Raw genomic sequence first — 26,677 nt, forward strand, 5'->3', positions numbered from 1 at the left:
CTGAAATATTAACTTGTTAAGATACTAATAACCATGTAATTAAGTATTTTCTACAATGAAATAATATTACATGTGGTAAACAACATAATTAATGGGTATAATTAATTATCATCTTCACAGAAATTAGAATGAAACACAACTCATAATTTTAAAATCTTTCTCCTCTTAAAAACAGAATAAAATGTTTGTTAACTGCAATTTCCTACCTGTTATCAAGACTCTTTCTGAGCTCTTTCACATACAGATATGAATCATTAATTTATTAAATACAAATTGAACATTTCATTTTAGTGATGACATCCTCAACAATATTATTAATGTAACTGATATGATTAAATATTACATATTTGAATAGGTCTCCTTTAAATGAAGTATAATTTCAAAGGAGTCACATATCACCTATTCTGTTTTTGAATTATAATGGACTCACACAAAATATGAAGATTGTTAGGAAATAAACTCTAGAATTACAAGAAGAAGTAGGGGAATTAACTTGATAAAATAAAGTGACTGCAATAATGGAAACTTAATTAATAAATTTTAAATTCAGTACCTATAGGATGCTGGATTATAAAATACAACACATTTTCCCCAAAAAAGTGACCAGAAAAGAATGGTTCAACTACTTTCAAAAATGAAAGTTTCAATATCCAATTTATAGATTTTACATAATTAAGCCAGAGATGACAACCAGAATTTCTATTTAAATTGGAAATTAGGGTAAAATTCTATAATCATGCAAACAGAATATATCACATAAACACATTTCAAAAATGCAAAGAAACTTCATTCTAAAAATAATTTATGGAGATTTAGAAGTTTTAATAGGAGATTAGAGAGTTCTCATTCAAGATAACAACATAGGAGGCTCTTGAACTCATCTCCCATGAACACACTGAACTGAACGCACAAATCCCATCTTCTTCCTGTAAAGTGAAAGGGTTGGCTCCCCACAAACCCACATCTGATGCTCTAAGTTTTAAGACTTCCAACTGATAGACGGGCCCCACAAACATCTAGCTTTGAAAGTCAACAGGGCTTGTGTCCATGAGACCCACAAAGCTATAGTGAACTAAGAGATACCAAAGTAAAAAAGCAGTATTTATATACCTAAATGGAGAAATAGACACCAATACAATAATAGAAGGTGACTCTAATACTCCACTTTCACCAATGGATAGAGCATTCAAACTGAAAATCAATAAGGAAACATTGGAATTAAATGACATGTAAGACGAGCTGGACTTAATGGACATATTTACAAAACAGTCCATTCCAAAGCAGCAGAATATACATTCTTCTTCACCACACATGGAATGTTATCCAAGATAGATCACATATTAGAACGTAAGATAAGTATTAATAAATTTAAGAAGACTGAAATCATATCAGTATTCTCGTCTGGCCTCAATGGTATGAAACGAAGAATCAATTTCAAGAAGAAAATTGGAAAATTCACAAATATGTGAAGATTTAACCACATGCTACTGAACAATCAATGGGTCAAGGTACTTAAAAGTGAAACAAAAATATTGTCTTGACACAAAAAATTGCAAACACAAAATTTATGGGATGCAGCAAAAGCAATTCCAAGATAAAAATTCAGAGTGATAAATGAATACATTAAGAAATAAGATCTCAAACACCCAACTTTACACCTGAAGGAATGAGAGCCCATAGAACTAAGTCCAAAGTTAGAAGGGAGGAAATAAAGTCACAGTGGAAGTCAATAAAATACACTAGGAAAACAACAGAAAACTCAATAAAACTACAAGATTTTTTGAAAAGATAATAAATTAGACAAAATTTTCATTAGATTCACCAAGAAAACAAAGAGAGGACTTATAGAAATAAAAGAAAAAATGAAAGAGGAGACACAACAACTGATACCACATAAATACTAAGAGACTACTTATGAGTCATGAGACTACTATGAACAATGACATGCTGAAAAACTGAACAATCTAGAGAAATGGATAAATTTCTAGAAACCTACAACTGACCAACACTGAATCATGAGGAAATAGAAAATGTGAACATACTAATAGATCGAACCCATGTCTCCCGCATTGCAGGCAGACGCTTTAACCTCTGAGCCACCAGGGAAGCCCGAGGAGGTTGAATTAGTAATCAAAAACCTCCCAACAAAGTAAAGTCCAGCACCAGACGGTTTCACTGGTGAAGTCTATCAAATATTTAATGAAGAACTAACACCAATCTTCTCAGATGGTTCTAAAAAACTGAAAAGGAGGAATCACTTCCAACTCCATTTTAAGAGACCAGCATTACCCCCAAATCAAAACCAGATAAGGACACTACAAATATAGAAAATTATAGGCCAATATCCCTGATGAACATAGATGGAAAAACCCTTTAAAAAAAATCAGCAAACTGAATTCAACAACACATTAGAAGGGTTATTCACCATGATCAAATGGGATTTAGACAGCTTCCCTGGTGGCTCAGCGGCAAAGAATCTGCCTGCTAATGCAGGAGACAAGGGTTCGATCCCTAGGTCAAAAGACCCTCTAGAGAAGGAAATGGCAACCCACTCCAGTATCTTTGCCTGAGAAATTCCATGGACAGAGGAGCCTGGAGGGCCACAGTTCATGGGGTTGCAAAAGAGTAGGACACAACTTAGTGACTAAACAACATCTGCAAATTGTGATGCACCATATGATCATCTCACAGCTGCAGAAAAGCATCTGACTAAATCCAACATCCATTCATCACACAAATTCTCAAAAAGGGGGTACACAAGGAATGTAGTACAGTAAGGCCTTAGCTAATATCATAAGTCTTGTGAAAAACTGAAAGCTTTTCCTCTAAATTCAGGCACAAGACAGGATGTCCACTCTTACCATTTTTATTCAAATGGAAAATTAAAAAGTAAAGCCGTATCTGTTTGTAGATGATATATTATATACACAAAATCCTAAATACTTCAGCAAAAAACTGTTAGAACTAATCAACTAATTCAACCAAGTTGGAGGATAACAAAAATCAATATACAAACATCTATCGTGGGGACTTCCATGGTGGCTCAGTGGTAAAGAATCTGCCTGCCAATGCAGGAGACACAGGTTCGATTCCTGATCTGGGACGATCCCACCTGCCGTGGAGCAACTAAGTGTATGTACCACAAATACTGAGCCTCTGCTCTAGACCCCAGGAGCCGCAACTGCTGGGCCCACGGTGCTGCAGCTACTGCCTCTGCTCTGCAACAAGCGAAGCCCCTGCGATGAGAAGCCTGAGCACTGCAACTAGAGAACAGGCCCCCTCATGACAACTGGAGAAAAGAGAAAAGCCTGGGCAGCAACAAAGACCCAGCACGGCCAAAAACAGACAAACCAATCAATCTATTGTGCTTCTATACACTAATAGTGAACTATCAGAAAAAGAAATTAAGAAAATATATGTGTTTACAGTTAAACAAAAAAAGAATAAAAAACCTAGGAATATATTTAACCAAGGAAGCGGAAAACTTGCATACTGAGGAAAGAAATTAGAAAGACATGATACACTCATGGATTGGAAAAATATTGTTAAAATGTCCATAACCACTCAGAGCAATCGACAGAATCAAATCAATCCCAAATAAAATTCTAAAAGCATTTTTCACAGAAACAGGAACAATCTTCAAATTTGTATGGAGTGACAGAACACCCAGAATAGCCAAAGCAGTCTTGGCAAAGATGAACAAAGCTGGAGCCATCACGTTTTCTGATTCCAAACTGTATTACAAAGCATATGATATTGGCTTAAAAACTGACACACAGATCAACAGAAAAGAATGGAGAGCCCAGAAATAAACCCTCATGTATATGATCAATTAATTTATGACAAAGGAGCCAAGCATATACAATGGGGAAAGAACAGTTTCTTCAATAAATGGTATTGAAAAAAAAAGATAGCCATACACAAAAGAATCAAACTGGACCCCTATCTTACATCACACACAAAAATCAATTCAAAATGGATTAAACACTAGACCAGATGATCTGAAACCATAAAACTCTTCTTAGAAGTAAACATAGTGGGTAAGCCCCCTGATTTTGGTCTTAGCGAAGATTTTTTTTCTTCTTTCATCAGCAACAAGAAAAGTCAGCCTACCAACTGGGAGAAAATATCTGCAAACTACGTACCTAATAAGGGGTTAATATTCAAAACATATAGGGAACTCATACAATTCAACAGAAAAGAAAATCTAATTTAAAAATAGGTAGAGGATACGAACAGATATTTTTCGAAAAAGAGACACATATTGCCAACAGGTATAGGAAAAGTTGTTCCACATCACTAATTGCCAGGGAAATCAAAACCATAATGAGATAACATCTCACAACTGTTAGAATGGCTATCATAAAAGAGACAAGAGATAATGTGTTGGCAAAGATGTGGAGAAAAAAAGGTGACTGTTGGTGGGAATGTAAATTGGTACAACCAGGATGAAAAGTGAAAGTGAGAAAGTGAAGTCGCTCAGTCGTGTCCGACTCTTTGTGACCCCACACACTGTAGCATACCAGGCTCCTCTGTCTGTGGGATTTTCCAGGCAAGGATACTGGAGTGGGTTGCCATTTCCTTCTCCGGGGGATCTTCCCAGCCCAGGAATTGAAGCCGGGTCTCCCACATAGTAGGCAGACACTTTACCGTCTGAGCCACTAATCAGTATGGAGGTTACAAAAAAAATTAAAGTTAAAACTACCATAAGTAAGTCGCTCAGTCGTGTCCAACTCTTTGCGATCCCATGGACTGTAGCCTACCAGGCTCCTCTGTCCATGGAATCCTCCAGGCAAAAACACTGGAGTGGGTTGCTATTTCCTCCTCCAGGGGATCTTCCTGACCCAGGGATTGAACCCAGGTCTCCTGCATCGCAGGCAGACGCTTTACTGTCTGAGCTACCAGGGCATTTCCGGGTTTTGATCCGAAAGAAATGAAATCACTATCTTGAAAAAAATATCTGCAACCCCCCACACCGCCCCCAGTTTATGGCAGCATTATTACAATAGTCAAGACATGGAAACAACCTAGATGACTACTGATGGATGAATGGATAAAGAAAATGTGGGATATGATAGACAGACACACACACATGCTAATATTAGTCATAAAAAAAGACAGGACTAAATTATCTCACTTATATGTGCAATCTAAATAAAGATCCTGACATCACAGATACAGAAAACCAGGCTGATGACTACCAGATGCAGAGGAAGGGAGGGTGGGTGAAATGGGTATCGGTGGTCAAAAGGTACAAACTTCCAGTTAAACGACAAACTAAGTTCTGAGGATGTAATGTATAGTGTGGTGATTCTCGTTAACAGGACTGTAGTGTATATTTGAAAGTTACTAAAAGAGTAGATCGGAGAAGGCGATGGCACCCTACTCCAGCACTCTTGCCTGGAAAATCCCATGGACGGAGCAGCCTGGTGGGCTGCAGTCCATGGGGTTGCTAACAGTTGGACACGACTGAGCGACTTCACTTTCACTTTTCACTTTCATGCACTGGAGAAGGAAATGGCAACCCACTCCAGTGTTCTTGCCTGGAGAATCCCAGGGACGGGGGAGCCTGGTGGGCTGCTGTCTGTGGGGTCGCACAGAGTTGGACACGACTAAAGCGACTTAGCAGCAGCAGCAGCAGCAAGAGAGCAGATCTTAAAAGGTTTTCAAAAGAAAAAACTTTCTTTAACAATATGTGGTAATGGATGTTAACAACACTTCCTGTGGTCATCATTTTGCAGCATGAACATACATCAAGTCATTATGCTGTACACCTAAAACTAACACAGTGTTAGATGTTAATTATATCGCAATTAAAAAACATAAAAATTCAGCAGTTAAAAGAAGGACAAAGCAAAAAGGATCTAATAGTTCCGTAGACTGTTCTCAAGTGGGGCAAAAATCTGTAAATGACAAATATGAGAAATCTGTGTATTCCAATAATGCAATGAACAAACATTTATCTTCTTCATATCCCAGTCAGTAGATGAAGTTTCTAGGAAGTTAAAAATAATGGTTATAAAACAGTATTGGATTCTCTAACTAGAATTATCTATTGCCTGCTTCTGTCAGCCACTATCTAAAAATGTGATATGGTTTTCTTCTCTCTGACATGTTAAAAACAAAACTGAACATAAAGGCTATCTTTTCCCCTTCAAAAATTGGTGTATTATATATAAAAATATAAACATAAAAATTTTCTTTTTTAATCAAAATCTATGAAGTCATGTCCAAAAATGAACACAAAGAAGATCTGTGTATTTTTTGAAACAGTAAGAAACATTTATTTTGGCAACGAGCTAAATTTAGTAAGTACTAAAAACCTGATCCACGTAGAAATCTGAAAATTCAGGTATTTTTACTATTCATATTCATGTGTTTCTATTATTTAATGAGGTTTTATGAGACTGCATATTGTGAAGACTTAGTGGCTCACAAATAGCATTGTCTTTTAATGAACAGAATAAAAATGTGAGATCAACACGTGTGGTGTAAGTAAACTGCTGTTTTAGTCACTAAGCCTATTTCATTATTTCATTAATTCAGTTACAGGTGCATAGGCTCTAAGTACAATCAACGTCGTTTGTAATATGGAATATTGTAAAAAAGAAAGGTCCCGAAGTCATTGATACAATGACAGTAAGGTCTGTTGCAGGTTCTATGGCACTTCATCCACACTGTAACTTTCAAAAATTATATGTGAATGATCAGTTAAGTTTTTTCACATAAAAGGATACACGTGGAATATATAATCTGTGAATGACACACATTTCAGAGTGTTGTGTATAAAACAAGAAGCTACCAGTCACATCTGGGTCAAGGTCATAATTAATAATGAATTTCTGCTGCTGCTAAGTCACTTGAGTCGTGTCTAACTCTGTGCGACCCCATAGAGAGCAGCCCACCAGGCTCCCCAGTCCCTGGGATTCTCCAGGCAAGAACACTGGAGTGGGTTTCCATTTCCTTCTCCAATGCAGGAAAGTGAAAAGTGAAAATGAAGTCCCTCGGTCGTGTCCGACTCTTAGCGACCCCATGGACTGCAGCCCATCAGGCTCCCCACGTCCATGGGATTTTTCAGGCAAGAGTACTGGAGTGGGGTGCCACTGTCTTTTCCAATAATGAATTTCTACATTCACTCATATATTTATTACCAAATTTACCTTGGGGGGAGGGCAGTAAAAAGTATTTTTTTACCTGTACAGTAGATATACAGTAATATATATAAATCTAAAATATACATCTTGGTGGAATTTTACAATGAACACACCCATGTAACTACCACCAAGGTCTAGACATAGAACATTACCGGAACGCCAGACACCCCACTGCTGGCCCTCCTAGTAATTACTTCTTACCCCAAAACAACCAACTATTGACTTCTACTACAATAGATGTAGCTTACCTATTTTGAACTTCATATAAATGGAATTATAAAGTAGGTCCTCTTTTATTTCTGGCTTTATCTGCTGTTGAATGTGGCAGTAATCAATCTCTTGCCTTTATATTAATCTATTTATTCTACTATTGGTGGACATTAGAGTTGCTTCTAGTATGGAGTTAAATAATGCTGCTATGACTATTTTTGTACAAGTCTTTTGGAGCATCTTTCTGCTAGGTATAAATACACAAAATGGAACTGCTGTATTTCAGTGTATGTTTATGTAGATAGTGTCAAACTCTTTTTGAAAGTGGTTTGTAACATACTATAAATTACTCTTAATATTGCATTCATGTTGCCAATTCACAATAAATCTCAATTAAGAAAAGAAATCTAAACTTTTCCCCTCTCCAACAGATGATCGTAAGTGCTTTACTCAATATGCCAGCAAATTTGGAAAACTTAGCAGTGGCTACAGGACTGGAAAAGGTCAGTTTTCATTCCAATCCCTAAGAAAGGCAATGCCAAAGAATGCTCAAACTACCGCACAATTGCACTCATCTCACACACTAGTAAGTAATGCTCAAAATTCTCCAAGCCAGGATTCAACAAATACATGAATCGTGAAATTCCAGATGTTCAAGCTGGATTTGGAAAAGGCAGAGGAACCAGAGATCAAATTGCCAACATCCGCTGGATCATGGAAAAAGCAAGAGAGTTCCAGGAAAACATCTATTTCTGCTTTACTTACTACAACAGAGCCTTTGACTGTGTGGATCACAACAAACTGGAAAATTCTGAAAGAGATGGGAGTACCAGACCACCTGACCTGCCTCTTGAGAAATCTGTATGCAGGTCAGGAAACAACAGTTAGAACTGGACATGGAACAACAGATAGGTAAAGGAGTACGTCAAGGCTATATATTACCACCCTGCTTATTTAACTTCTGTGCAGAGTACATCATGAGAAACGCTGTGCTGGATGAAGCACAAGCTGGAATCGAGATTGCCCGGAGAAATATCAATAACCCCAGATATGCAGATGACACCACCCTTATGGCAGAAAGTGAAGAAGAACTAAAGAGCCTTTTGATGAAAATAAAAGAGGAGAGTGAAAAAGTTGGCTTAAAGCTCATCATTCAGAAAACTAAGATCATGGCATCCGGTCCCATCACTTCATAGCCAATAGATGGGGAAATGGTGGAAACAGTGGCAGACTTTATTTTTTTGACTCCAAAATCACTGCACATGGTGACTGCACCCATGAAATTAAAAGACATTTGCTCCTTGGAAGGAAAGTTATGACCAACCTAGACAGTATATTAAAATGGAAAGACATTACTTTGTCAACAAAGGTCCATCTAGTCAAGGCTATGGTTTTTCCAGTAGTCACATATGGATATCAGAGTTGGACTATAAGGAAAGCTGAGCGCTGAAGAATTGATGCTTTTGGACTGTGGTGTTGGAGAAGACTCTTGAGAGTCCTTTGGACTGCAAGGAGATCCAACCAGTCCATCCTAAAGGAGATCAGTCCTGATTATTCACTGGAAGGACTGATGTTGAAGCTGAAACTCCAATACTTTGGCCACCTGATGCGAAGAGGTGACTCATTTGAAAAGACCTTAATGCTGACTCAATGAACATGAGTTTGGATAAACTCCGGGAGTTGGTAATGGACAGGATGTCCTGGCGTGCTGCGGTTCATGTGGTCACAAAGAGTTGGACACAACTGAGTGACTGAACTAAACAGATGATTCTAATGAATCTGTGATAATTAGGAGCTTTGATAACACAAACATATTAATGTTAAATTAATTAATAAATTCAAGCACGAAAAGAAAAGAAAAGCTTTAAATGCTGAGTTTTGGTTTTTACTATTCATACAGAATTTTAGAAGACAAAATTAGAATCTTTTTAAAAAACCAAAATTCTTATTTAAAAGCAGTTAAATTCAACCCATTAGTGCTGATAACTAAATCAGTTCAGTTCAGTTGCTCAGTCGTGTCCGATTTCTTGTGACCCCATGAATCGCAGCATGCCAGGCCTCCTTGTCCATTACCAACTCCTGGAGTTCACTCAAACTCATATCCATTGAGTCGGTGATGCCATCCAGCCATCTCATCCTCTGTCGTCCCCTTCTCCTCCTGCCCCCAATCCCTCCCAGCATCAGAGTCTTTTCCAATGAGTCAACTCTTCGCATGAGGTGGCCAAAGTACTGGAATTTCAGCTTTAGCATCAGTTCTTCCAATGAACATCCAGGACTGATCTCCTTTAGGATGGACTGGTTGGATCTCCTTGCAGTCCAAGGGACTCTCAAGAGTCTTCTATAGCACCACAGTTCAAAAGCATCAAATCTTTGGCCCTGAGCTTTCTTCACAGTCCAACTCTCACATCCATACATGACCACTGGAAAAACCATACCCTTGACTAGACGAACCTTTGTTGGCAAAGTAATGTCTCTGCTTTTGAATATGCTATCTAGGTTGGTCATAACTTTCCTTCCAAGGAGTAAGCGTCTTTTAATTTCATGGCTGCAGTCACCATCTGCAGTGATTATGGAGCCCCCAAAAATAAAGTCTGACGCTGTTTCCACTGTTTCCCCATCTCTTTCCCATGAAGTGATGGCACCAGATGCCATGATTTTAAGTTTTCTGAATGTTGGGCTTTAAGCCAACTTTTTAACTCTCCTCTTTCACTTTCATCAAGAGGCTTTTGAATTCCTCTTTACTTTCTGCCGTAAGGGTGGTGTCATCTGCATATCTGAGGTTATTGATATTTCTCCCGGCAATCTTGATTCCAGCTTGTGCTTCTTCCAGCCCAGCGTTTCTCATGATGTACTCTGCACAGAAGTTAAATAAGCAGGGTGACAATATACAGCCTTGACGTACTCCTTTTCCTATTTGGAACCAGTCTGTTGTTCCATGTCCAGTTCTAACTGTTGTTTCCTGACCTGCATATAGGTTTCTCAAGAGGCAGGTCAGGTGCTCTGCTATTCCCATCTCTTTCAGAATTTTCCACAGTTTATTGTGATCCACACAGTCAAAGACTTTGGCATAGTCAATAAAGCAGAAATAGATGTTTTTCTGGAACTCTCTTGCTTTTTCCATGATCCAGCGGATGTTGGCAATTTGATCTCTGGTTCCTCTGCCTTTTCCAAATCCAGCTTGAACATCTGTAAGTTCACGGTTCACGTATTGCTGAAGCCTGGCTTGGAGAATTTTGAGCATTACTTTATTAGTGTGTGAGATGAGTGCAATTGTGCAGTGGTTTGAACATTCTTTGGCACTGCCTTTCTTTGGGACTGGAATGAAAACTGACCTTTTCCAGTCTTGTGGCCACTGCTGAGTTTTCCAAATTTGCTGTAACTAAATATATATGTATCAAATATATATGAAATATATGCAGCATCAAATGACAGAACACCAAGTATGTTATTTTGTTCTATCATTTATATATATTAATGTACATTATATATATACATTTATAAAATATGTGTTTATATATATACAGTATATGCACTCAACGTAGTAAAGATGAGGAGACTGTGTTTAAACATTAATTCAACAAATGTTTAGTACATGCCAAACACATGGAACAACAGATACACTGAATTAAACTGATAATCTGGATCCTCACAGAGCTCACAGTCTAATGGGAGGAGACAAAAACCAAAGAATGGGGTGGCAGGCAAGTTGTAATTTTAAATACAATAGCTGAAGAAGGACTGAGGAGAAAAGGTGATGTTTGATTAAAAACCTAATGGAGATGAGGGAATAAGCCAGGCTAAGAATGTAGGGGAAGAAAGTTCCAGCAAGTTTTTTTCCCTTGAGAGATAGAGGAATAATCTAGTGTGTATCTGTGTATGGTGGGTTGCAATTGGCAGAAATGCAGAAAGACATGAAGACTCGGGAAGCTTACAATGACTAGGAAAGCATGAAAAACAAAAAAAAGTGCTTAGAAACAGAACATACGAACACCATTTCTACAGACTTAATGCAGCAAAAATGATAGAGCACCAACTATGTCATTTCCAAACTTCCATTAGCCACAATTTCTTCATCTTTTCTGCAAAATGATGATAAATAATACCTATCACCATGATAATTTAGAGATAAAACTGATTATGGGACAAAACTATTTGCACTGATATTACCATCAAGGAAAAAAACCTGCATGCGTGTGTGCCAGGTCACTTCAGTCATGTCCAACTCTGTATGACTGACTCTATGGACTGTAGCCCGCCAAGCTCCTCTGTCCATGGGGATTCTCCAGGCAAGAATACTGGAGTGGGTTGCCATGCCCTCTTTCAGGGGATCTTCCCAACCCAGGAATCGAACCCAGGTCTACTGCATTGCAGGCGGATTCTTTACTGTCTGAGCCACTAGGGAAGTCCCTGGGAAGCCCCCCAAAACCTGAGACCAGATGAAATAAAATATCTTGTCCAATTTCTTATTCAGAGACTCTGTGAGCTCAGTTTAAGCACAACATAACAAGTAAGGGGATAAGAGGCTTTCATTTAGTTTCTAATTTCAAAAAGAGAAGAGCAACATAGTAATATCAAAGAAGGAAGAGGGCTATAAAACAGGAAGGAGTGAAGGAAGGAAATGCATTAAGAATTGAAAATCTATCAAATCTGCCTTGTACAACTAATTGGTTTACCAAATACTCTACGAAAAGTGGGTAATGGTAGATGAGGTTACTATTTCTGAATGCCAGTTCTTAATCAACATATTCTTGTCTCCAGAAAATAAGAGGAAATTTTTTAGTTATTTACACCTGTAATGGTCACCATAGCATTATTACTTATCTTAAAAGTAAGTGAAGTCGCTCAGTCGTGTCTGATTCTTTCTGACCCCATGGACTGTAGCCTACCAGGTGCCTCCGTCCATAGGATTTTCCAGGCAAGAGTACTGGAGTGGGTTGCCATTTCCTTCTCCAGGAGATCTTCCCGACCCAGGGACTGAACCTGGGTCTTCTGCGTGGCAGGCAGACCCTTTACCATCTGAGCCACCAGGGAAGCCCACTTATCTTAAAACTCACAAATCAACTATTGGGTGGTCTAGGAGGAAGAAGAGATAGAAAAAGTAAGGTTTTAGGAGGCCTTCTTAGGGGCTTACCCTCAGCATTTGTTAACACTTTCAGATAAAAAGTAGAGAACCTTTTTTGGAAGGTCCAGGTAACCATTCAGAGCTTTTTCCTCCCAGTCCTATCACTTCATGGCAAAGAGAAGGGGAAAAAGTGGAAGCGGTAACAGATTTTTTTATCCTGGGCTCCAAAATCACTGTAGATGGTGACTCTAGCCATGAAATTAAAAGATGCTTGCTTCTTGGAAGGAAAGCTATGACAAACCTAGCCAGTGTATTAAAGGGCAAAGACATCACTTTGCCAACAAAGGTCTGTATAGTCAAAGCTATGGTTTCCCAGTAGCCATGTACGGATATGAGAGTTGTACCATAAAGAAGGCTGAATACGGAAGAACTGATCCTTTCAAATTGTGGTGCTGGAGAAGACTCTTCAGAGTCCCCTGGAATGCAAAATCAAGCCAGTCAACCCTAAAGGAAATCAATCCTGAATATTCATTGGAAGGATTGATGCTGAAGCTGAAGCTCCAATACTTTGTGTGAAGAGGTGACTCATTGGAAAAGATCCTGATGCTGGGAAAGATTGAAGGGAAAAGGGGTGGCAGAGGATGAGATGGTTGGAGTGGCCTCAATGGATATGAATTTGAGCAAACTCTGGGAGATAGTGAAGAGCAGAGGAGACTGGCATGCTGCAGTCCATGGCGTTGCAAAGAATCAGACCTGACTTAGTTACTGAACAACAACAGCATAGTCCAAGTCATCAGCAGTAAAACCTGCCAGTATCTGCTGCTTTTTTTCCCTCTCTCTATCCCTGCTTAGATTTCTGTTGAAAAGAAACCATATGGTGATTTTTAGGAAGGCAGGCAGGCAGGCATCCACTCCAATCAGTGCCTGCCGGCCTCTACTTGAAATAACAATGAACACTGTTGCCCAAGAAGAACAACAGTGCTCTAGACATTCAGGGAAAATGTCTGAGTATGCAAGATTTATTAGAAATGACACATTACACAAGTAATGCATTTTTCTTTTCTTCTCTTTTTCCTGTCTGAAGCCAGTATCTCCTCATGTGATCTCCTCATGTCTCACCAGACAGGGTATTTACCAAATCTTATTTGATGCTAGAGAAGGAAAAAAATCACCCTCTATTTTTAGCTTTTATAATTGATTGTATTTTGGTTACAAGTAACTAATAAATAACTTTTATTTCCAGATTCAAACTGGAATTTAAAAAACAAAAATCACATGACAATCTGCTGTGTATGTAAGAACAAGAAAATGAGTCTGTGAAAGTGAAAAAGAAAAAACTAAAAATGGTTGAGATAAACTTAAACATGCAAAGCTATGAATACCAAGTCAGTACAGAATTTACAAAGCTGTCAGGGACAGGAAATTTAAAGACTGAAAACAAAGGATAAAGATAAATGGGATCATCTCTATGATGAAAATGCAAATAGTAGGATTCTTTCCTAAGACAGAACCAATCATCCCACTAAACAAGTTTATAAATGGTCCTGGAAAAAGGAACAGAGCTTAAGTTCCAAATCTATAGTTGAAATTAGAATTTTAAGGTAGGAAGTGCCAAAATCGTGGCAATAAATTTAAGGATCATGTAAACTTGAGAAGGAGGAAACATGGCAGGTAAGTTTCAAAGTGGACAACAGTAGGAGAACACATTTAGGGATTATTTAAATATAAAATGATGGATTACGAATGTTTTAAGTTATGAACAAAGGAAAGGAAACTGAGTGTGGTCTCCCAAGTAAACAGTTTATTAAAGTAAACAATTTATTAAAAAAATTAGCAAAATTCATTGCTAAACAGGTCTGCAGTTGTAGAAATCTGAAAACACACAAATATATAAATAGTAAAAAATCATGTGCAGTTCTGACAACTTCATGTTAGAAAAGATATAAAAGAATTAGATAAAGATACCTGGGGGAATTAAAATGATCAAAGGGTTTTGGGGATATTAGATATAAAAAGTAAACAATTATTTTCTCTAGAAAGGCTGAAAAGGTAACTGACATTTCTAAGTTATGAAAAGAGGATGAAAATTTATGAAAAGAAGAAAAGGGAAGTGTTTAAAAAAAAAAAACTTACAATACTAGAATGAGGGTTGCACCCTTTATAAGATGAAACAGGGAAATTTAAAACAAACTAACGGAAGCACAGATTTAAATAACAGCCTATAAACTTACTGAAGTCTTTACTTCAAGAAGTAGTAAAAATATAAGTTTTCGTAAGTTTTGATAAATTATTGGATGAAGACCCCTATCAGGGAATGTGGAGAAGGAAGTCTGTAGAGTACATGCCTACTTTTGAGGGGAGAAATGAACTAATGACCATGCCCACTTCCACATAACTCCTTAGTTTAAGAGCAGGATAGTCATGTTACATTATAAGGCCCAAGACAGGAAAACGGGAAGAACACTTCCAAGAAATATTTCCTTAAATACTCAGCAAGAGAGAATTCCAGATCTATTATGATAAACCAAGAACCTTGACTAATTAGAAACAAAATCACCTTTTGAAATAGGAAATGAGCAGTCCATGTCTTGAATCAACTCTCATCTTAGGCCAGAATCCCTAGGAGCATTCAGCAGATACAACAGAGGGTGGGTTTGTATTTAGCGTATTACTGATTTGCAAACCATGAGCAAAAGCACAGTATACATGAAGTCCATCAGTCCAAGTTTCAGTGAAAGGGGCCTTTCTAAAGGCACTTTACAAAAGGTCTTTGAAAGACAAACCTGAATAAAATCTTTAAATGAGTTTAACAAAGGTAACCTAATGCCTGTTCACTGCTTGTCTCCCCACCCCATATCTGTAAACAGGTGTGCAAATGAGAAGAACAAAGCAGACATATAACAAAATTATATTTTTCTCCAGTGTTTAAAGCAAACTAACAAGAAAAATCTTAAACATTACTCATTGCTTTGAAAATGACTGTGTTAATCTCTATTTTCATTTTTAAATCATCTAATTTCAACTAGAATTGCCTGATCTTCAAATGTTTCTCTTCTAGAATATACATAATTTTAAACTTCCATTATTCTGTAGTAGTCTTTCCTGTGAGAAATAATTAGCTCAAAATTTTCTATCATGTTCTTTTCCCTAAATTGATTTTGTTACAAAAAAAAAAGGTAAGCAGAATAAAACTGATTTTTAGGAGGTTTAATTTAAATGCATTTATTACATTTATGTTTAAAATAAAAGTCAGCCCAAGATGAAGTGATGAAACACAGAAATGAACAGGTGGATTTAGGAATATGCACAAGGAGCAGACTAAGTTTCCCAATGGTCATTCATTCGGCAGTTTGTGTCAAACTGCAAAACTCTCTTTCCCATTAATACCATTCTAAGAATGGGTTAAAGAAACAGAAGAGTCGGAAAAGGAAGAAAGATCAAAAGTCTGGGAGTGGAATGGAGAGAGAAGAATTCAAAATAAAGTGAAACCTTCCCGAGAAAGCAAATAAAATGAGGCATTAAGAATTCCACCATACCTATGCTACATGTGCTTAAAAAAACTACAACTACATAACTATTTTAAGTGCTACCTTTTCTTGTTGAACCAAATGTAAGTGACCTTTATGTACCCAAAGCTAACAGTGCTAGTAGTCGCAATATCCTGCAACAGAATCCTTCAAAAGAGACCACTTGGAATTGCTTAATCTTGATGGTACTTAGTGGTAAAATCATGAGCCAGCTCTGAAAGAAGATCTAGCAGGCCTGCCTTTTCATAAACTTAACGTTGTTGGGTGTGGTTGGTTGATTCTGAAAAGAGAAACTACAATAAGCCTTGGTAGCTTTGACACAGCCTTTAAATGATAAAATAAATGGGTTTAATGTGTCTCTCATGTTTATTATGGTAAAGTTGATCAGTTTAACCCTTTGCAAACAAGCAAGGGATCTTGAAAGCAGGAAGCTTTTCTGTGGAACTCCTGATGCAACACAAACCATAGCAGTTACTGCAAAGCTTAATGCAAACCCTCTAGAGTCCACGTTGACAAATTCTTTAACAAGCCCTGTGGTTACAGGGAAGCTGGTTTCACTCTGACTCACTCCTACTCAAACAGTTTACTGGAAATGAAGGGGAGGGGGAATTTTCAGAGAAGTCATGTGATGGCCAGACAAACCACAGCCAGTAAAGGTTCAACAGAGTCAAAAACAGGTCCCAGCAACAACCGACACCCAGAGTGTTCAACTGGCACTAAATTATATGAAAATGAGTCCTGGTGGGTTTCTGATCATCCACACCATGAAGTCGCTCATAAATCTCGGTATATATTATAAAAGAACAGACACTTCACAGAGGGAAAAACCAGCAGGCATTGACACGGTCTGTGCAACTACAAACACTTCATAGGAAAATGTGCTTAACAAAAAAACGGCATCACAGGAATGTTAAAGCCTTCAGTGAGTGTGTAAATAATCATTATTAAATGCTTTCTCATTGTCTCTAACCTCAAATGATCAAACATACATTCTATCATTAGCAAAAAAAAAGTAAAATTAAAAACCCCTTTAATTATCACCTTGTGCTTTGAGGGGATGTTCACTGACTACACTACACTCAGTATCTTGTAATGACCTACAATGGAAAAGAATCTAAAACACACACACACACAAAACTAAATCACTTTGCTGTAGACTGAGACACTGTAAATCAACTATACTTCAATATAAAAAAAGAGAACAGTACAACTGATAAACTTTTTTGGTTCTTAAGTTATGTGTTTTCACTAAATAAAATAATGTAAATAACCTGAAATTTCTGAATAGGATATAGATCTTATTAAGTCAAAAAAGGGTATTTTTAGCCTCAAATATATTCAATACACACTAGTCAAAGTTATCAGTACTTAAACTTAACTTGGGGACTCAGTTTCAATAAATCAGACTAAGTGTAAGTGGCAAGTATTAATTAATTTAAATACTGCTGTCCTAAACAGAAGCTAAGAAAAGCTCCCTTAAAATAAAATAAAATCCAGAAATTACAAAATAGCTTTTGAGGAACTACTTAATCTAAGGTGATGTACAGAATCACGAATTATACCCAATAAAAAGACAAGCTAACCACGATTAATATGGAGGGGAATACTGTATTCTTTTAAAAGATGAAATTCTAGGAAATTTAAATTTCTTATTTCTAACTCAATTCTCAATTTTCTATAGTGACAGGAATAATAAGAAACGGTAACTTTCACAGTCAGCAACCTAGTATCTTGCAAAAAAGAATCCAAGTAGCTAGGTCACTTGGACAGATGTCATTTAGGAAAGCAAACTTATTCAAAGCATATTCTTCTAAATAAATATGTACAACATTCCTACCCTATTGTGTAAGTTTTAAACACAGAAATACCACAATCACCCCCATGTTCCCATTCCCCATTACTTCAATAACCCTGGCTGACCTAACCTTTTAGGGTACATGAAGCAAATAAGTTACTTTATTTTTTTCTAAAACTCTTTTATTCCAATGTCTTTAATTTTTCTTTCCTTTGGTCATGCAGCTTATAGAATAAACAAGTCACCACAATAACCTTCATTTTTTCCCCTAAAGCACAGAACTTTACAAGCTTTGTTTTACTAAATGTGAATTAAAAATTATGTCATCTAACTTAATGATGTCTACTATATCATCTGCAACTCTTGCTTTCATATGACTTTTTTTGGCTGCACCACGAGGCAAGTGAAACTTCTTTAACCAGGAATCAAATTCATGCCCCACTGAGGTGCAAGTATGGAGGCTTAACTGGACCACCAGGGAAGTGCTCAGATAAACTTTTTTTTTTAATGAAAGATTCTTTAAATTCTATAGTGCTTTGTAATCAGATGATTATTAAACTCAAAGATGGAAAACAATTAAATCTTTTTTACGTAAGAGGATTTCTGTGTTGAAAATATTTTATATTTTATTTTGTGGTGGAATAAGATTAAACGCTCCCTTTTGACTGAGCAGCCACATGGCAGTTTGCCAGATTAAGCACCTTACAAAAGGTAGCAAAAAGGGAGACTAGAGGAAAAGTGGTTGATCCATGTTCTAAGAAAAACTGGAATGATGTGAGAAAGCACCAACTATGTCCAACATAAAAATATTGGAAAAACTGGTCATGAGAACTCAAGGAACCAAAATCACATTGGACAGCAAGGGTCATGTTTCTGAAGTGAGCTTAGCTAATCTGCAAAATGATGAAGTTGCATTTAGAAAATTCAAGCTAATTACTGAGGATGTTCAGGGCAAAAATTGGCTGATTTTCATGGCACAGGTCCTGCTTGTGACAAAATGTGTTCCATGGTCAAAAAACGGCAGCCCATGAGTAAAGTTCGTGTTGATGTCAAGATTACCAATCGTGATGAGCTTCATTTAGGCTCTGTTGGTTTTACTGAAAAGCAGTAAACAACCAGACTTGGAAAACCTCACACTCAGCACCAACGGATCTGCCAAAACCAGAGGATGACCTGAAAGAAACTGTCAATAAACTGAGTCCAGACAGTTTTGGAAAAGACATGGAAAACGCTTGCCAATCTATTTATCTGCTCTATGATGTCTTTGTTAGAAAAGTAAAATTGCTTTTTTCCCAAGTTTGAATTGAGAAAACTCATGTTTCATGATGAAGGTAGTAATTTTGGAAAAGCAACTGGGAAAGAGACAGGGACTAAAGTTGAACAAGCTGATGGATATCAGTTACCAGTCTAGAAATCTGTATAAAATTCGGACTTGTAAGAGTGACAATAAAAAATCTTATTTGTGATGCTAATAAAAAAGTATGAATATTAAATGAACATGTTTCATGTAACTGTACATTTTCTCTCTTAACTGATATTTCCAGTTCATTCAAAGAATCTACCACTTGAGTAGTATGTGCAAGACCATGCAGGGGCTGCCAAAAATACTTCTTTTGTGGTCTTCTCTCATGGAACTTATAAGCTCCTGGGTAAGAAGAGAAAAGCCTAAAAGTAGTTCTAAAAGAAGGCAGAAAGTGACATAAGAAAAATATAGCAAGAGATGATTTCCAGGGAATGGGAAGATTTTTTCTTTTTTAAACACGTGCCCTCTTCCAGGTGGATAATGCTGCTAATTATACTGTTTAGGGAGAAAATTCACAACTTTGGGCTGATCCGGGAAAAGCTGGCCTGGACAGCCTTGCAGCAGGATGTGACTGAGGTAAGGATCACCCCCTTTCTCAGAATCCTGAGGCTTTCTTACGAGTTGGGTCAGACTACAACCTGAACAGGAAGATTTTTGAGCAGCAATGTTTCACGACCAGAGGTATTTTTCAGAAAATTATTTTTGCTGCTTTATTTGGAAACAGACTGGGGGAAACAGGGCTGGAAGAGGAGATCTATTAGAGAGTCACTAGAAATGTTCAGGGGAAAGGTGATAAAGGCATGAACCAGCAGTAGTAAGGGAAAAGAGAGGAGAGATTTGAAGATACTGTGGCAATAAGTAGAATCAACAGGCCTTGAACGATACTGGATATGGGAGGTGAGGCTGGCATCAGAGACTTAGATTTTGACTCCAAGTGACTATGAGGATGGTGATATCATTAACAGAACAAAGGAGAAAAAAATCATAAAGAGAATAATTAAATCTTGCATGAAATAGTTCACAAGGCACATAAACAGGTCTCTAGACCTAACTTTCATAAATGATGCTAGAATTGTTCAAGGTCATAGGAAGCTACATTCATTCATGTCTACCTCCCAGAGACATCTAGTAAAAACATGATAGGAAGCCAAGGGCAAAAGGAAGTCAGCTTAGTGGAAAAACACTGCCTAATCTCGCTCTTGTGTCACAAAAATAAAGTAGGTACCATAAAGAATCAGAATTTAAATAAATGCATTAATAATCTTTTTTTCCTCCCCTAAATACCTATAGAACAAAATCCAACCATCAGTCCAAACTGGAATTTAGGTAAATACTTAGCTTTAAAATTGTTACCTAGAAACAATTTCCTATAAAAGCATCTACATCCTTTAACAGAGGTGGAGAGCACATGGTAAGGCAACGACAGCCAAGGCTTTTTTTTCACTCTTCCTGCTGATAAACTCAATTCTACCACAGGGCTTTACCTTCAAAAATAAAAAACACATTTCCCACCTCATGTCATTTTACTTAATTTGCTATTTTACCTAATTTGCTGTTCTAGCTAAAATTGATCCAACTTTTTACTATTTTATTGACCTTGTCAAGTTGGGAGTTCTACAGAACACCATCTATGAGGAAATTCCAGCACCAAAGTCAGACAAAATTTTGCATCTTTATGAAACTGATTACTATAAAAACTTTCAAATCCCAATCGATAAACTATAGCTAAAAAGATGTTAGGATTATAGATTACCAAATAAAAATATTTTTATATACCATTAATAACTATCTACAAAAATATAATATTCAATTTATAACAACAAAATCTAAGAGAAAACTATCATGTTAAAATCACTGGGACAACTGTGTCAGAACAATACACAAATAGGTAATGACTTGAAAAAGAGAAATTTAGATTTCTGTATTATATGATAGGTAAAAATATTTTAATACATAAAAGATTTAAATGTAAAAGAATAAAACCATAAAAGGACTAAAAGGAAATGCACCAGAATATCATAATCATAAGGGTTCAGGAAGGTAATTTTACGCGTAACTCTAAAAGGAAACATCTAAGGTAATGGAATAAAGATAAAATGTAAACTTCCTTATCTAAAAAGCAAAACATGGTAAAACACACAATAAACAATAAGGAAAAATTACAGGAAGCATATGACAAAAAGAATCACCTTAAAAATGTCCATCAATAGGAAAATGAAAAATGCACTAAAAACAAAAAAAAAGGGTAAACTAAAAAAAAAAAAGGGTAAAAAAAAGGGGTAAACTAGATGAAGGTGTTTTTTCCTTTTTTTGTTTTTCTGTAGTTTCAAAATTTTATACAATAAACATACTTTGCAGTCAAAAAGAAAATTATTAAAAAAAACCAAAGATGTAGAAAATAGTTGATGACACTGAAAAATGTTCATTATGTTTTTATTTTCAAAACAAGTCAAAATAATAGATAGAATACAATTCACTTACAAATATTTACAGGAAAAAGAATGAAGGATGAAAAGATTTTTTGAAAGTATACAAATATCAATTTTCTACAATAAGTTGTATATAATCACTTTGTAATAAGAACACTCCAAGCCAGGCTTCAGCAATATGTGAACCGTGAACTTCCTGATGTTCAAGCTGCTTTTAGAAAAGGCAGAGGAACCAGAGATCAAATTGCCAACATCCGCTGGATCATGGAAAAAGCAAGAGAGTTCCAGAAAAACATCTATTTCTGCTTTATTGACTATGCCAAAGCCTTTGACTATGTGGACCACAATAAACTGTAGAAAACTCTGAAAGAGATGGGAATACCAGACCACCTGATCTGCCTCTTGAGAAATTTGTATGCAGGTCAGGAAGCAACAGTTAGAACTGGACATGGAACAACAGACTGGTTCCAAATAGGAAAAGGAGTACGTCAAGGTTGTATATTGTCACCCTGCTTATTTAACTTCTATGCAGAGTACATCATGAGAAACGCTGGACTGGAAGAAGCACAAGCTAGAATCAAGATTGCCGGAGAAATATCAATAACCTCAGATATGCAGATGACACCACCCTTACGGCAGAAAGTGAAGAGGAACTCAAAAGCCTCTTGAGGAAAGTGAAAGTGGAGAGTGAAAAAGTAGGCTTAAAGCTCAACATTCAGAAACGAAGATCATGGCATCTGGTCCCATCACCTCATGGGAAAGAGAGGGGGAAGCAGTGGAAAAAGTGTCAGACTTTATTTTTTGGGGCTCCAAAATCACTGCAGATGGTGACTGCAGACATGAAATTAAAAGATGCTTACTCCTTGGAAGGAAAGTTATGACCAACCTAGATAGCATATTCAAAAGCAGAGACATTACTTTGCCAACAAAGGTCCATCTAGTCAAGGCTATGGTTTTTCCTGTGGTCATGTATGGATGTGAGAGTTGGACTGTGAAGAAGGCTGAGCACCGAAGAATTGATGCTTTTGAACTGTGGTGTTGGAGAAGACTCTTGAGAGTCCCTTGGACTGCAAGGAGATCCAACCAGTCTATTCTGAAGGAGATCAGCCCTGGGATTTCTTTGGAAGGTATGATGCTAAAGCTGAAACTCCAGTACTTTGGCCACCTCATGTGACGAGTTGACTCATTGGAAAAGACTCTGATGCTGGGAGGGATTGGGGGCAGGAGGAGAAGGGGACGACAGAGGATGAGATGGCTGGATGGCATCACCGACTCGATGGACATGAGTCTGGGTGAACTCTGGGAGTTGGTGATGGACAGGGAGGCCTGGCGTGCTGGGATTCATGGGTCGCAAAGAGTCGGACACCACTGAGCGACTGAACTGAACTGAATAAGAACACAATTTTAAAGATCAGTATTAAATGTGTTATGATATATATGTTGAAAAAGTACCTAAGACTAATACATATGGTATGATTTTAGTTTTTATTAAAAAAAGTTATCCATACAAAGAAAATAGTCTAGAATATGGTGGTTATTATCCTACTTTGGGGAGCAGATGTGTGTGGGTTTTCACTTTTTAATACTTCTGGAAAGTGTCAATCTATAAGCCTTAACACAGTATGTAAATATGCAAACCTGGAAACAGTAACAGAATGAGCCTAAGACAACTTTGTTACTAAAAACATAAAAAATGTTCGCAACATCACTGATTTAAGAAATAAAGCGACAAAATTGTTGTAAATTTATTTGCAGAGTGAAAATAAAAAGCAAACACAAGGATGTATTCCAAAAGTGTATGAAAACAACTGAAGTATCTTCCTTGGATCTAGTAATATTCCACAGTGTTAAGTAAGAACAAACAAAAGCGAAAATCTTATATCTGACAAACTTATTTTATAAAACTCTTCAGTGACTCATGAATTAAAACATTAGTACTCTCAGCCAATATAAAATGTGGCAACTGGCAACAACCCGCCCCAACTATTCTTCACCCGCAAAATAAATAAAAGTTGGGACTCCCTCCTGGCTCAGTGCTAAAGATTCTGCCTGCCAATGTAGGAGATGCGGGTTTGATCCCTGATCTGGGAAGATCCCACACGCTGCAGGGCAGCTAAGCCCATGCACCACAAGTACTGAGAGCCCAGGAGCCACAAGTACTGAGAGCCCAGGAGCCACAACTACTGAAGCCCTTGTACCCTAGAGCCTGTGCTCAGCAACGAGAGAGGCCACGGGCATGAGAAGCTTTTTACCACAACCAGAGAGCAGACCCCACTTTACACAACAAGAGAAAAACCTGCGAAGCAATGCAGACCCTGCATGGCCACAAACAAACAAACAAATAAGCATTTAAAAAAAAGTGAAAAGCCTCATAAAACCTCTTATCTTAACCTGGGGAGAAGTATGTAGAGATAGATATACCTATACATTGAAATCTATAGTAAAAGTCACAAAATGAATAGATACTGTTAAAAAAGGCATTAAAGGCAATAAAGAAAAGAAAAATTCAATGTAGCAAGAAAAAAATTTTTTAATCAGTTCTTCATTTCTTGTTGCCTTAACCTATACGAAAATGCTGCTATATTGGCTTACAGTAAACAAAGTGCTAATCTCAAAGTCAGAAAACTGGTTTTAGTATTGGCTCTGAGATTCCTGAGTGTTTCCTATTCAAATTGGGTAAAAAATCTTCTGCATCATGGTTGTCTTGAGGCACTTCATTCAAGTTCCTTATAGATAGATTCTCATGAAATTAATCAAAAGAAAATTGATAGGGAAGATGACAAAATTGTTAGGGATGATTACTTTTATTAAACTATTTTACTTATTATTTCTAGTTTATATATGTTAACTATATATGGGATGTTAACTGTAGTTAACTAGATGTTAACTATAATTTGGGATATAAATTTTAAATAAAATGTTCATAAAGAGTATATAATTCTGATGCTGTTCAGTCGCTAAATGTGTCTGACTCTTTGTGACCCCATGGACTGCATGATGCCAGGCTCCTCTGTCCTCCCTTATCTCTGGGAGCTTGCTCAAATTTCTCACTAAAGAACATGAAACAGAGGTATATATTTTGTTTACTTGATTTTTTAATACAAGCAAGTATGAAATTAGGGAGTTTACCCTAAAATAGTGATGGTAATTACTGGCTTTATAGGACAAAAACAGTTAAACCTTATAACCATCAGAAGTGTTGTGTACAATTTAAAACAAAGTAGAATTAGAGAAGATCTATTCTAAAAGTAATCAAAATAATTATGGTCATAAGGGATGAAGGAAAAAGATTACTATGCTAATGGTAGATAAAGATTTAGAGTCTTCAAGATGCAAAAGTCTTTAAGAGCTCAAATTACATGAATAAGATGAAGCATGATTTACTTCATCAAATTCTAGAAGACCTGAGTTTTTGGAAGTTGACAAATTTATAAAATGCATTATTTACAACCCAAGTATCAAAAAAATGTGAAGAATGAAATGCCTCATCCAGCTAATGCTCTCCTCAAGGCAGGGAGTTGCTATGTAGGGATCCATGAAAGGTATCACATAGAGTGAGACAAGGAACTCATTCTTTTTGGAAATAGCAATTCCATTTGTACACAATAAAACTCACAAGAATTTTTAAAATTGAGCCAATATGAAAAAAAAATTGAGCCAATGTGGGCCTCAATAAGCTTTCACTGGCTAATTCTAAGACAAAGCTTTACAGTTTCTCACATGAGTATATCCTCCTGCCACAGGAGAGACAACTTTTTGTTATCCGACAGGCTCATCACTTCCCTCTTTCTAGGAACCATGTCTAAATTCCTTTTCTACAATTGCTCACATTGCATGATGTCAAGATCAATTATCACCTCATTCTCCCTCCTAGAGAAATTCTAGTTGTATAGTAAGCTTTCTATGTCAAGATGACCAAATAAGACCTTTGCCCCGGGGGGAGATTAAAGACAACTGCAAATTCTTTGCTTACGCCTCGAATGGACAGGTGGGTCTAATTTCCCTTTCTCAATCTGTGCTGGCTTTAGTGACCTACTTCGTGCCAACACAACGTGGCAAAGTGACTAGGATTCCCAAGGTTATGTCACAAGAAAATTTGCATCTTTCAGAACACTTGCCAGAACTCAGGTGCCATGACATGAGGAAATCCAAGAAGCCCCATGAAGAATAACTTGAGGTCCTAAACCAAAAGTCCAAATGAACTGCAAACCAACAGCCAGAATCAACTTACCAGTTATATTAGTAAACCATTTTGGAAGTAGATACTTCAACTGACAGTCAAGCTATTTTGCCCAATTGCACAGCTGTGAGCAATATAAGCTATTCTTGTTTCAAATCACTAAATATTGGGGTGGTTTATATTCTCAGCAATAGATAACTGGAACACCTTTTATCTCAATAATAACCCCAAACAGAAACACTGAACTCTGTCTTTGATGAAACTAGCATTAATTAATTATTAAGACAGGGGCAGATGGAAAGAAAATATTGTATCTGAGAGCCTGCAGTGAAAGACACGGAAAAGAAGCAAAGTGATTTGTATCAGTACTATAGAACTCCACAATGGATCATCATCATAACTACAGAAGAAATGAGGACAGGGCTGAAAACAAGGAGACAGTATAAATATACTTAGCACTGTGAGACAACTTCCTGCCCCAGTCCTAAAGAACACATCAACTATGGTCTCTAAACAGAAAACCAAAGGTTCTGGACTCAGGACCTGTTTGTGCAGGCACTGTCAGACTTACCACAAAGTAGGTTAAGTGAAAGTCTACTCAGTACATGAAGATCTCTAACCTGCCTTCCACAGCTTAGCTTTAGAATGTCAAGAGCAAGCTTTATAATCCCTAGGCAAGAAAACAGAAGACCCATCACTAGAAAAACTGAACTATCCCAAAGGAAAGATGGATAGGAACTGAACACAGAGGTTCCAATAAACCAGGTGGCCTCAACATACAAAGTTCCCATTCAGCTTTATGTGCTTTATTTTTATATATAATATAAATAGAAAAAGAAGATCACCAGGCTTTGGGGAAAGCTTCCAACAGGAAACAGAACAGACAAAGGGGGAAAAAAAATGCCCAGAGTACTGAAAACTTGAAGAAACTAAATATCTTCAAAAAGATAAGCCATTTTGGGGGAAGTATAATACATATTGCTTTTTCAAAATAAATACATGACAGTGGGAAAACAT

The 26,677-nt window shown here is 37.0% G+C and overlaps 1 protein-coding gene and 1 pseudogene across 7 annotated transcripts in view; one reads left to right on the forward strand and one right to left on the reverse strand.

Annotated features, from left to right (window-relative positions):
* Window positions 1-26,677, reverse strand: part of VMP1 (vacuole membrane protein 1) — a 125,672-nt gene that overhangs the window by 36,771 nt on the left and 62,224 nt on the right. The window lies entirely within an intron of this gene.
* Window positions 18,426-19,171, forward strand: LOC102393746 (annotated as a pseudogene).

This window comes from Bubalus bubalis, chromosome 3, assembly GCF_019923935.1.
Source record: "Bubalus bubalis isolate 160015118507 breed Murrah chromosome 3, NDDB_SH_1, whole genome shotgun sequence".
Classification (NCBI taxonomy): domain Eukaryota; kingdom Metazoa; phylum Chordata; class Mammalia; order Artiodactyla; family Bovidae; genus Bubalus; species Bubalus bubalis.